Source organism: Clytia hemisphaerica, unplaced genomic scaffold (assembly GCF_902728285.1).
Source record: "Clytia hemisphaerica strain Z4C2 unplaced genomic scaffold, Clytia hemisphaerica genome assembly, whole genome shotgun sequence".
Classification (NCBI taxonomy): Eukaryota; Metazoa; Cnidaria; class Hydrozoa; order Leptothecata; family Clytiidae; genus Clytia; species Clytia hemisphaerica.
The window spans coordinates 67,059-78,225 of record NW_027104309.1 but is presented as its reverse complement, the minus strand read 5'-3'; positions in this window follow the sequence as shown (position 1 = coordinate 78,225).

The following is an 11,167-nucleotide window of genomic DNA, read 5'->3' as shown; positions in this document are numbered from 1 at the left end:
CTTCACTNTCAATTTAAAGATCCAAAGACCTACAAAAATTAATCATGTTTGATTTGGTAAAAAGTCTTTCATCTCATATAAGAAAACGATACGAAAGCAAGCTATTCAAATCATGCAGGATAAAAAATTACTACCTGGTAAATCAAATAATCCACCAATAATGGTTAACTTTCCATCAAATTCTTCGTCATCAATCTGAACTGAAAAGCCTGAACAAACGTAAGTTGTAAGTTTACGATCACAGTTGAGGCGACCCAAAGGCTCTCTTTTCGATAGCTATCTGCCCAAAGGTAGTGAAAAGCGCCACTCCTTTCTCTGAATTTTGGGGTGGTTTGGTTTGTTATTATGTTAAAAAATGGTGGCTGTAAATCAAAACAATCACAATTGAAAAATGTAGCAAAAGATGATGTTGAAGGAAACGGGAAACGGGATCAAAATTGGATGAGAAGCTGAGTGCTGTGGGTAAAAAATATAAATATCTAAAATCAATATTAAAAGTGCAAAAGTGCAACAAAATACCTCCCACCCTAAACTTGGCTAGGGCCTTCAGATTTCTGGGGCTGAAACCGTTAGTTGAACTCGCAAGGCAAACCCCCAATTGGGGTTGTTCCACCAAGGGAAACACTCTAATTGCTTGGCTACTGTTGCTAAGATAAAAGATTGTTTGCTCACTTAGTAAAAAAAAATTAATGGAATCATTTTATTTGAATTGTGCTTACATCATTTTGTTATTTTATTTCAAAACAAAATCTCATAATATCTCAAATCATTCTCAATAAATTAGCTTTAACTTTAAACTTAATTATTTTAGACAGAAACATGTTTGATCTCAAATTCAGATTCAATTTTGTTTTCAGAGAAAACAAACAGATTTTCACCTTGAAATGTTAGTTTTTTAATTTCGTCAACCAATGGCCGTAGGAACGTGCGCATGTATGGTTTAGTGAATCCAAACCAAAGACCTGCAAATATTCTGTACTTCTTTGATTTTCTGAAGAAAAATAGAAATGTTAAATCTCAAGTTCAAAATAAGTGTCGCCCCTAAAATTATTAAAATAAACAGTGGCTCTTATTCAGGAAATACGATAAGGGTTCGACTAAATTTTAGGGCGGTTTGTGTAATTTACGATGCACGATCCAACGATTCACGATGCGCGATGCACGACCCATGCATATATTATGTTAATCATTCTAATTATGCACGAATAAGTTTTCATAATGCTAGCTACAAACATCATATAACAATAACGAAAAAAAAAATTAAAAAAAGAAGGGGAAATAATTTATCATAATCAGAATGATTAAAATAACTTATATCTTCTGTGTAGAAAAAAACAAAAATTGATATAACGAGAGAAAGAAAATGTTCGCCGCATGCCTCACTCGTTTTTAAAATGAAAGAAAAAGCCTTAACGTCATAGAAAAGTTTTGGCGCGAAAAATTTAGTAAGACACAAACTCATTTTTGTATGTTCATTATTTTTTTAAGAACAGTGAATAATGTAAATAAGGAATCATTGGCTACATTATTACTTTTGGCATGTTCTTATAAAAGCCTTTCACCAACTGAATTGCAACTGGTGCCCTTATTTATTTGATCTTTTTCTTTGTTTGATGATCAAGTTAATTCATTTGATCTTTCTCAAAAAAAGTGAGTTTATACACGTGCTCTTCATTAAAAAACGTCTTCCCTACTTTACCACAACATTGTAAATTTTTGTTTATAACCCTGTCTCAATCCAATGCATTTGGTTGGTTTAATCGGAGAAACGTTTTTTTTTTAAATAAAAAGGTTACAAGATATTCAATTCAAAGCATGGGCAAAAAAGTTTATGTTTTGATTTGATTTGATTGTTGAGGTTAAAATATATATACACGCATATTTTACATTGATTTTCCAGGAATACAAAAGAAGGAATTAAAATATGTGATTACTAAAACCTGTAAATGCATAATTTGAATAATTAACATAATATATGCATGGATCGTGCATCGTGCATCGTGAATCGTTGGATTGGGCATCGTAAATTACACAAAACGATTTTAGGGGGAACTTTAAACCTGGGCTAAAGCAATGATAAAAAAATACATATTTTTCAAACCTTAAAAGAATGAGGATCTTTGAAAAGTCAATTTAATCATAATTGATTTATTAAAACTCTAACCTCATTTTAGGTGGCAGCTCATTGATGCGGAGATATACTGGCCAAACAGAGAAAGAACTGCTATTGAAAAGACTAACACCATCCGTGTTCATTTGACATGTTAAACTCAGGCTCTTGTTAAAATATCCTGCTTTGATGAGATTCTGGTATGTTTCTCCATCATAAACGTCTCTGTAAATTGGTTGTGTTTTTATTTTTGGCTTATACAACGATTTCTTTACACCTGGTTCTAAATATAATTAATGAAACCTTATTTTTCTATTACACAATCAAAAATTTATCCTCACAAAATGTAAAATTCATAAATACTCCAATTATTCAAATTCACGAAAGTTTTTCCCATTACATACATGTAAAGTCAGTACATAAATCTTGATACAAATACAAAAGTCCTTACTTTTTAAAATCCTTTTCAGTTGGGATTGAACATTATTGTATACAAAATGGTCTTGTTTCACTTGGACAATGAATACATTTGTCACTTGGTTTATCCAACGATATATTACAATTACTGCAGTAATATACATTTGTTACTTCACTTTCTTGCAAACCAAGTACATTATACATTTGATCGACGGTTGTTGGGAATCCATTTGGTTTACATAAATGCAATGATGTCAAGGATAACAGATCTTTCAATGCAGCCTTTGTAAGATTGTGCCTCCTGGAAAATGCCATGTGAAGAAGCAGCGAATTTTCAAGTGACATATTTACTCCTCTGCACAATGGCTTTGGCTCGTCGTATGGATATGAATTTGTCTCAGTAAAGAAGTCCTCTTCATTGATGTCACAATCATCAACATTAACATTCAACGTGTCAAACATTTTGCCTGAAAAACAGGAAAAATTTAAATATATTTTTCAAAGTACAGACTAATACCGTGAGAAAGGGTAACTTGCAACAGTGGAGGCTAAAATGCACAGCCCTTTCTAAATCAAGACCTCATTGTTGAAAGTTTGAGAAATTTCTACCAGTGCAAAGAGTTTTAGAGGCAATTAAATACACAGTCTGCTTATACTTACTATGTTTTCTTATTTATAACGTTTTTTACCTAGATTATACAGGAACTCGCGCCAAATGTTCGTAACTGGAGATTGCATGTCCAGCAGCCATTGAGAAACATTTGAACTCCCGCCATCTGAAAATTTATGATTTTTTATTATCCAACCATGCTGTTTTTTTTACTTGCGATTTTATTGAAAAAATACTTGTGCGGCAAAATATGAGATTCTAAAATGGTAGAGCAGAGCAGTGAGCGGAACATTTGTTTTGAAATTTTACTGATTTAGTTGGTCAATTAATTGGAGTATGTGCATGTTTCCCTCCAGTGTTGCAAGTTACCCTTTCTCACGGTATACATTTTTAAAATCAGGTTTGTTTTGATTTTTAACTTTGTATTTTAATGACCATTAACGAGATCTTTGATTTGCATTTTAGCCTCCACTGTTGCAAGTTACCCTTTCTCACGGTACATTATCGTTATGAGGACCCTCAGGTGCCCTCTGGAAACGTCTGGAGCAAAAAGTGCTGTTTTTTCGCACTTCCAGACAGACGACCCTGCCGGCGCACCGGACTCGACGGCACGTCTGACATAGTGGATGTCCGGTGTCAGATAAGAATACTTTTTACCACTGGACAACCCCAACACCGGACTTATGGAAGTCCGAAGTCCGATGTGTCTGGTGCGCATTAATTTTCTTCTGACGCATGTCCGGTGCCTAGAGCTCCCGGCATTTGACACTGGACTCACCCCGCCCGGTGTAAAGAAAGGATACTTTTTGGCACCGGACAAAAACACCAGACTGTCCAGTGCGCCCCGACAGGGTCGTCCAGACAGTAAAGACCTACTAAACCAGACCCGATCAAAACGTGGAACCAATCGAACCATCGAGCTAATCTAACTTCATCGAACGATTAAAGTTTGATTAAAAAAATTAACGGACAAGTGGAATGGAAACTAGTATATCAAGATTACGGGATTTCGAGTGCGAGCCAATTTTACTTTCATTTTCAGTGGTTTCATTTTCGATTTCAAGCCAACCTCTTAGCAACAGGGTGCTCGCGCCCATAAATTACAAGTGTTTGTGCAACAATTGTTGTTATTGGTAATCTAATGTATGTGGCAATACATTATAACATACTGCCAACACGATGTGACATTACATTTAATATAGTGCCAAGCACCTCCTGCATGACTGTCAGCAGAGCAAGACTGCATGCATGCTTGCTATACTTATACTGTAGATAATTGTATTTGCTTTTGGTATGCGTACACACACTTACTCATTTCATGTTCATGAAGTTCTTCTATGTTTGCAGTCAAGTTATCCCAAGATGGTTCCTTTGTCAAAAGAAAATCGTCATTTTGGTTATGATAATTGTTGTGGTGATTATAATCATTATTGTTAATATTGTTGCCATCATTATCATCTTGATAATCATCATCAACTTTATCATCATCATTGTTAGCAGTTTCTTCTTTTCGAACAACTTCCCCCTCCTCCTGGTGCTGCATATGCATATCCTGCATATCAAAATCAACATCATTAGAAGGTAAAACATCCTGAAACAAAGGTTAATTTATCGATTCTAAATAGCTATCGAAGATGCTTTCACGGTCAAATTGGTTACAATCCAGCTCCATCATTCAGCATCGGAATTCCTTCAGCATCTGACCATTTGCAGCTTTGTCTACCATTTCGAGAATATCACTTCGCAAATTTTCGTCAACCAGTAGTTTGTCTTCTTACGGCGGGAAACTTTAGTTGTTGGTTTCTAGTCCCCGCGTTACAAAATCGCAGTCGTCAAAACTGGCAAAAGCAGAAAGGAAGGAAACTGTTACGTTACTGTATACTTTTTGATCTTTTATATTTAAAATATTCACTTTTTGATTAAATAACTAGTATTATGAACAACGACAGTAGTAGCAGCAGTAAACGAATTCGCGTCAAACGTCGCATTGAGCTTGTTGAAGGTTAGTATTTCTGCACAACGAACAAACTGTGATTATATAAATATGATTTATTTAAAAATTGTGAAAAAAATTGTGTCCATCAAGTTTGATCAATATGGGTTACGAGTTCGATAACGTGACCAGCCCATAAGCAAAAAGCTGTACCAATTCAATCTGAAAATTGCTGTAATATTTGATTGAGTTTCGATGATTCGGTCAATTGTGTTTTTAATGTGGTTCGATTGCGGATTGGTTCGATCGTCGATTCCGCTCGATTGAGATTGTCTTGACTTAATTGAAGATTTAAGGACTATCGTTTTTTATCAATTTTAATTTTTTTGGGTAAAAGCTTTTTGCTTATGGCTACCATCAATAATATATATGTTATGTTTGCGTTTTGCCCGACTGACTCACTTTCAAACTTAATTTCCCAGTCGGCTGAGTCGCAATGCAATAATGTCGGAAATTTTTTTTGACAGCTAGCCCTTTTTATACATAGTCTGTGGATGACAGAATTAGGCGGCCATCCAAAAATTGCTCTGTTCGGGCGTCGCAAAAAATGTATGTGGGGACGGACGGAAAAATTCCTGGGTTTTTTTATTGCGGCTGTATGTCGGGCGGGCAGGTGGTGAGACCCGAACATTTTTTCATGGTCACCAGAGGGATCGAGAAAAAAGCTATACCATAAAAGAGCAAACTCAATTGTATTAATCTTGAATCTTAACTTTTAAATTTTAGAAACTGATGTGAAGTTAAAGCTCAGATTTCAAGATGGCTATACCTCATCACTCAAAGATGCTGGTTGTTTTGCGATCAAACATATTTCTGATCTTTCGGAATTGCCTACCAACCATCTTGGCAATGCACTTGGTTCACATCCTGATGTAAGTTTTAATTTAAAACTACATACTTTGGTCAGATATTTCAGGGGCAATGAAGAAAGCGTTTCGCATGCTAACAGCATCCCTAATGAAGTTTAACAGTTTACCTGCTGACCAGCACGTGGCTGGTTGGATACCTCCATCATGTCGTAAGGAGGAAATTTGACAGAGTTTCGGCCTCTACTCATCTACTCTACTCTACACTGAGGCCACCCGTCTGAGCGAACTCATGATGATAGTTGTAGCTGGTATTGGTTGGGTTGGTTGTGAGGTTTCATTTGTCTAACTAAGTCTTGTCATTGCGTTTTAACCAAATCTAGAAGGAACATTCTTCAGACTTTTTCTGTATCTCATTGATCAGAATAAATTTATACTAATGTCTGATTTAGGTGTGCTATTTTGACACTTGCAAGCAATTTTGAAAATAAAAATATAAGTTGTATTTTTTTTGCATTTGGTACCGTGAGTGGTCCTAAATCCAACAGCCCTGCCTAATTCCACCCCCCCCCCCAAATAACGGTTATGAAAAAAAATTTTATGTTTACAAACATTCCCTCTCCAAGTTAAACGATAAACTATTGCAAGAACTGTCGAAACAAAACATTGTGACGTTGTTGTTGCGTCACAGGGAAAGGTTTGTTTTTATTTTAGTTTGTATCTTTGAAAGATCACGTCGGCTTTAGGCAGGGCTGTCATATTTAGGACCACTCACGGTATATATTTTCAAACATTCTTAACTCGCAATGAGTTACCTTCTTCCTTATGATCGTTTTTAAGATTTTTACCTTGGATCTCTTTCCATCCCGGGAACGGTTCATTTTATTACAGTGGCTGGATCTAAAAGGTCTCATTTTGGCTATCTCTCTCTAGTTTTAGATTTATTTTTCTTCTGGGTGTGTTATTTTTATTTTAGAGAAAGTCTTTACAAAGATATTGCGAGTATTTTTTACGGATAGAGGGAGAGATGTATACCGTAGCCAAAAATTTTAGACTTTTGAGAAAAAAACATATAAATTCCCCATAACTTAGTTCCTTAAATATAATAAATATATATAAATTCTTATTTTTAGATGACAAACACAAAATATCTTAAACTTCAGTAAATCTATTGGTATGACTTCATTTGAACGAGTTGCTGATGTTGAACAAATTCGTTATATGGTTTACCGAGGCGAAAGTCATAAAACAATATCTGAACATTATAAAAATTTGTATCCAGGTTTGAGAGGGTTGAGCCCGAGAAGCGTGCGTCGCTTTTGCAAGACAAATGACATTCACTTGATATCAGATGAAGATATTGAATCAATAGTCAGAAATTTTGTAAATTTATACGGGCACTCATACGGTCGTAAAATGATGCAGGGAAGCATAAGACACAAGCTTGGTATATTATCTAGTGCTGCTAGTCAAAGACGTATTTCAAATGCATTGCGCAATGTTGCACCAGTCGCTTTTGAAGCTAGAGCAGGAGATACTTTTGATAGAACGAATCCTGTGCCCTACTTTGCGCCTTACTTTGGCTTCAAATGCCATTTTGACCAAAACGAGAAAATTGGTCAAAGATACGGATGCACGCACGTAGCAATGATCGATGGATGTTCTCGTTTTATAACAGGCTGCGTTTCAATGCCATTAAAAAACCCTATACTAATTTACGAATTTGTTTTTGGACCAGCTATGGTGACTTATGGTGTATGGGAACAAGTACGTATGGACCATGGTCGAGAATTCTGTCTTGTCAGTTTTGCTCAAACTCTTATGTCACATCATAGACTTGTGGGTACTTCTGAACCTTTTCGCATGACAACTTCGACGGAAAACAACGTAATTGAACGCTTCTGGCCCGAGATGAATGCGCGCGTAAACTATCCTATTGAACACAATTATAGCTAATGACATCACGGACACTCTTGATGAAAGTGATCCTGTATTGAAGTTTTTTTTATCCTGGCTTACGTTGTATGTTTCAAAAGACGCAGTGGAACATTTGCTCAATTCATGGAACCATCATCGAGTACCCGGTTTCAATGGTTGCATACCCGCAGAGAACATGCAGCAGCAATCCATGCACATGGCGCAAGTTGAAGAATTTTTGGTTCCATCGACCCCTGAGCTTGTTCGAATGTACGAAGAAAGGGGAGGTCAACTTACTCGTGATCCACAGTTTGGTATTGACCCATTCTGTGCTACAGCAGACCTCTATCAGTCTCGTCAAAGAATCTTTGTGGCAAATACTCCGCCCCCTCAAACTATTTTTTCAGATCTTGTCCATGGTGATTATGAAAGCTTGGAACACGCTTTAAGATTATTCCACCACTTAACAACAATTTTGTAATGGTATATGTAGTGTTTTGAAAACGATATTCTTGAGTGTTTGCATAGGGTAGTCTAATCAACTTCCAAAAAAATAAAATTGTTTTGGTTTTGACTAAATAAAGTCTTCGTTTTATCGGTATAGGAAAGTGAAAAAACCGAATGGCTCATCGGGAGGATAATAGTTGGAGGACAAACAAAAAATTTTCATAATGCTTTAGAGGTGGGAAAGAACACAAAATTCTAATCAACATTTTTGATCACATTTTTCTAGTCAAAGGGTCAAAGTTAAGAGGTTTGCTATGGGGAAAGACTCAATTGTTGCTATAGGGTCCTGTTCTATGTGTTCGTTACTAAAGGGTTACCAAAGAAAAAATGTTTCGCTCTGTCGATTACGTAAAAGTATCAAAATTGTATCAAAACATGTAAATTTTCAGCTCTTTTCAGACTTCAAAAGAAGTTACAGGAGGGTAAGTGGTTGCCTAGAAACCCATGTTATGGTGCCATCAACCAATTTCACACTAACTTTGGCTAGGAAAAATATGATCAAAAACGTATAATGGGGTCTTCCAGAAAAAATATTGTATACACGTTTTTTTTTATAAGGAACCTTAACTTTGCTCTGAGCCTGGAGTTCCTTATTTTTACAGAGAATTTCAGTCTCAAAGTTCCTTATCGAGTTCCTTACTACATAGGAAATTTTGAACTTTTTTCCCCTTGAAAGATCAAAATTTGGTCAAATTAGTCCCAATAAGGTACATTATTTTCAAATCCACTTATTCTCAGCCTGGGCAGTTCCTTAACAATTCCTTATTTTTTGAACCACTTTCAGCCTCGAGTTCCTTATAAACGTGTTCCTTATAAAAAAAGAAACGTGTATGGGAGTGGAGGATATAACAATTTTTAGTGATCCAGGGGGTAGGACAAAGTGACTTTTGCCCCGCCCGGACAAGCTTACTCTGTACCAGAGTGTATCTCACGTAAAACGTAGCGTTACCTCTACATAAATGAAATTTGAAATTTCCGTAGATATCGGATCTGTTTACAGACAAGGGCAAAATAGTTTAACATTTTCTTTTTTCTTCTGATCACCTTGTAATTTGATCTTGTGTAAATAGTGAAAGGTAAAAAACTTCGTTTTTGTGAAAATTTCTGTTCCGTGTACTTAGACAATAGAGGAACTGTAACAATTTATACATTTTTTGTTTGGTTAATTATTTTCCTTCTGTCTGAAAATTTAAGAATCACAACGAATAAAAAATTAATGACGAAGAAATGAAAACTTTTCCTAAGAGGAGTAATTCAACTTAAGGAGCTAAGCACCAGTGAAGGGAAAGAACAAATTTTTGCGTTTTTGGTGTATCTTTAGCCAAATTCAAAATATATTTCCGAAAAATTTTTGTAAACCCTTCTTCTTCTCAAAACCTTTAAAAAAGTGGTGCTTCAATTTTTTAGCTAAGTTTTTTTTAAATAAAAATTACATAAATTGACTTGAGATGAGCGTCGTGATTCTTAATTTTTCACGAATTTGAGCCCTAAGTTACGAAGACTGGAAAAATAAAAAAGTGCATTGAACTAGATTTGCCATAGAATTCATCTCAAAAATAAAATTCTTCCTGCAATATAAAACAAATTCTTTCTCCTGGAGATTTATTACTTTAAGCTATTGCCTAGAAATTTCCTAGTTTTCCTAACTTTTTATTGTTCTTAATTTTCCAAGAAAATTTTTTTCACTCAATCAGTACTTTTAAAAAATGGCCAAAGTAAAAATGTTTTAAGTAAAAAGGCTTCATATTTCAAATAGTAAGACTTAACGTTTATATTATTCATAGATTGAACTTATCGAGATTTTTGCCGGGCCTTTAAGATTTACCTCTCTCAAAAAATTCGCTAAACACATTGTCTTCCCAGAAAGTGTTGTTACGTCCTAAAAACCCTTGAATTGACCCCCATTTAAACGGGGTTCTATAAAAAAGTTCGAATTACGAATTACTACTTGGGTCAAACTGTAGCAATGCAGGGGTAAATTAGACTGTTCCACCCCGCATACTCGAACCGATTTTTGAAAAATCTTGCCGTGGGTTGGTCTGTTTCGGTTTAGCCAGATTTCATGACACACGTTTTCCAACTTTTCTTGGGAAAGCATTGGTAGGGGTGGGAGTGGAAGTTTTTGCATTGAGGTTTGATAATTGACGTCACGTCACTTTAGTTGAGTCGGTTTAGATCATGCACGTTTTTTTTATAAGAACGTCAAAAATTTATGAAACCTGCGGATGTTCTTGACTCCTTGAGTTTTAAGCCTATAAATGTTCTTATTTTCGTCATTTTGTGAGTATTTCCATTTCTTAAATGGGTGTTTATGAGTCCGTAAAGCCTTTAAATGTTCTTAATATTTTGGCCATCAAAACCTTATATTCTTATATACAATGCAGTTTGCTTTTATAAAAAAACGTGTAGAAATCTCCGTCACGGAATCTACGTAAACGTCACAAACCCTACTGAGCGTTATCTTTCTGTGAAGTAAGTAAGAATTTGGTACAAACTAGGCTTACGTAAGAACAGGCAAAAAAAAATAAAAATATATCTTTTCCTAGACCGCATTTTCTCTTTCAGAGAATCGATCGGTTTTTTGTAATCCGTAGAGAGATTTTGGAGGTATAAAAAGGTACACGTTTTTTAATTTGTTAGAACACCTTAATTTCGGCTGAGCCTGGATGTGCTTTTTTTTTGGCAATTTTTGAGCTTAAAATGTTCTTATTAGCGTTCTTGAAATCTATTAGCTCAAGTATATAAAATGAATAATGACCTTTGTTTTGAAATTGGCCTTCAATTCGAGCAAATTTGCTGTAGTTTAG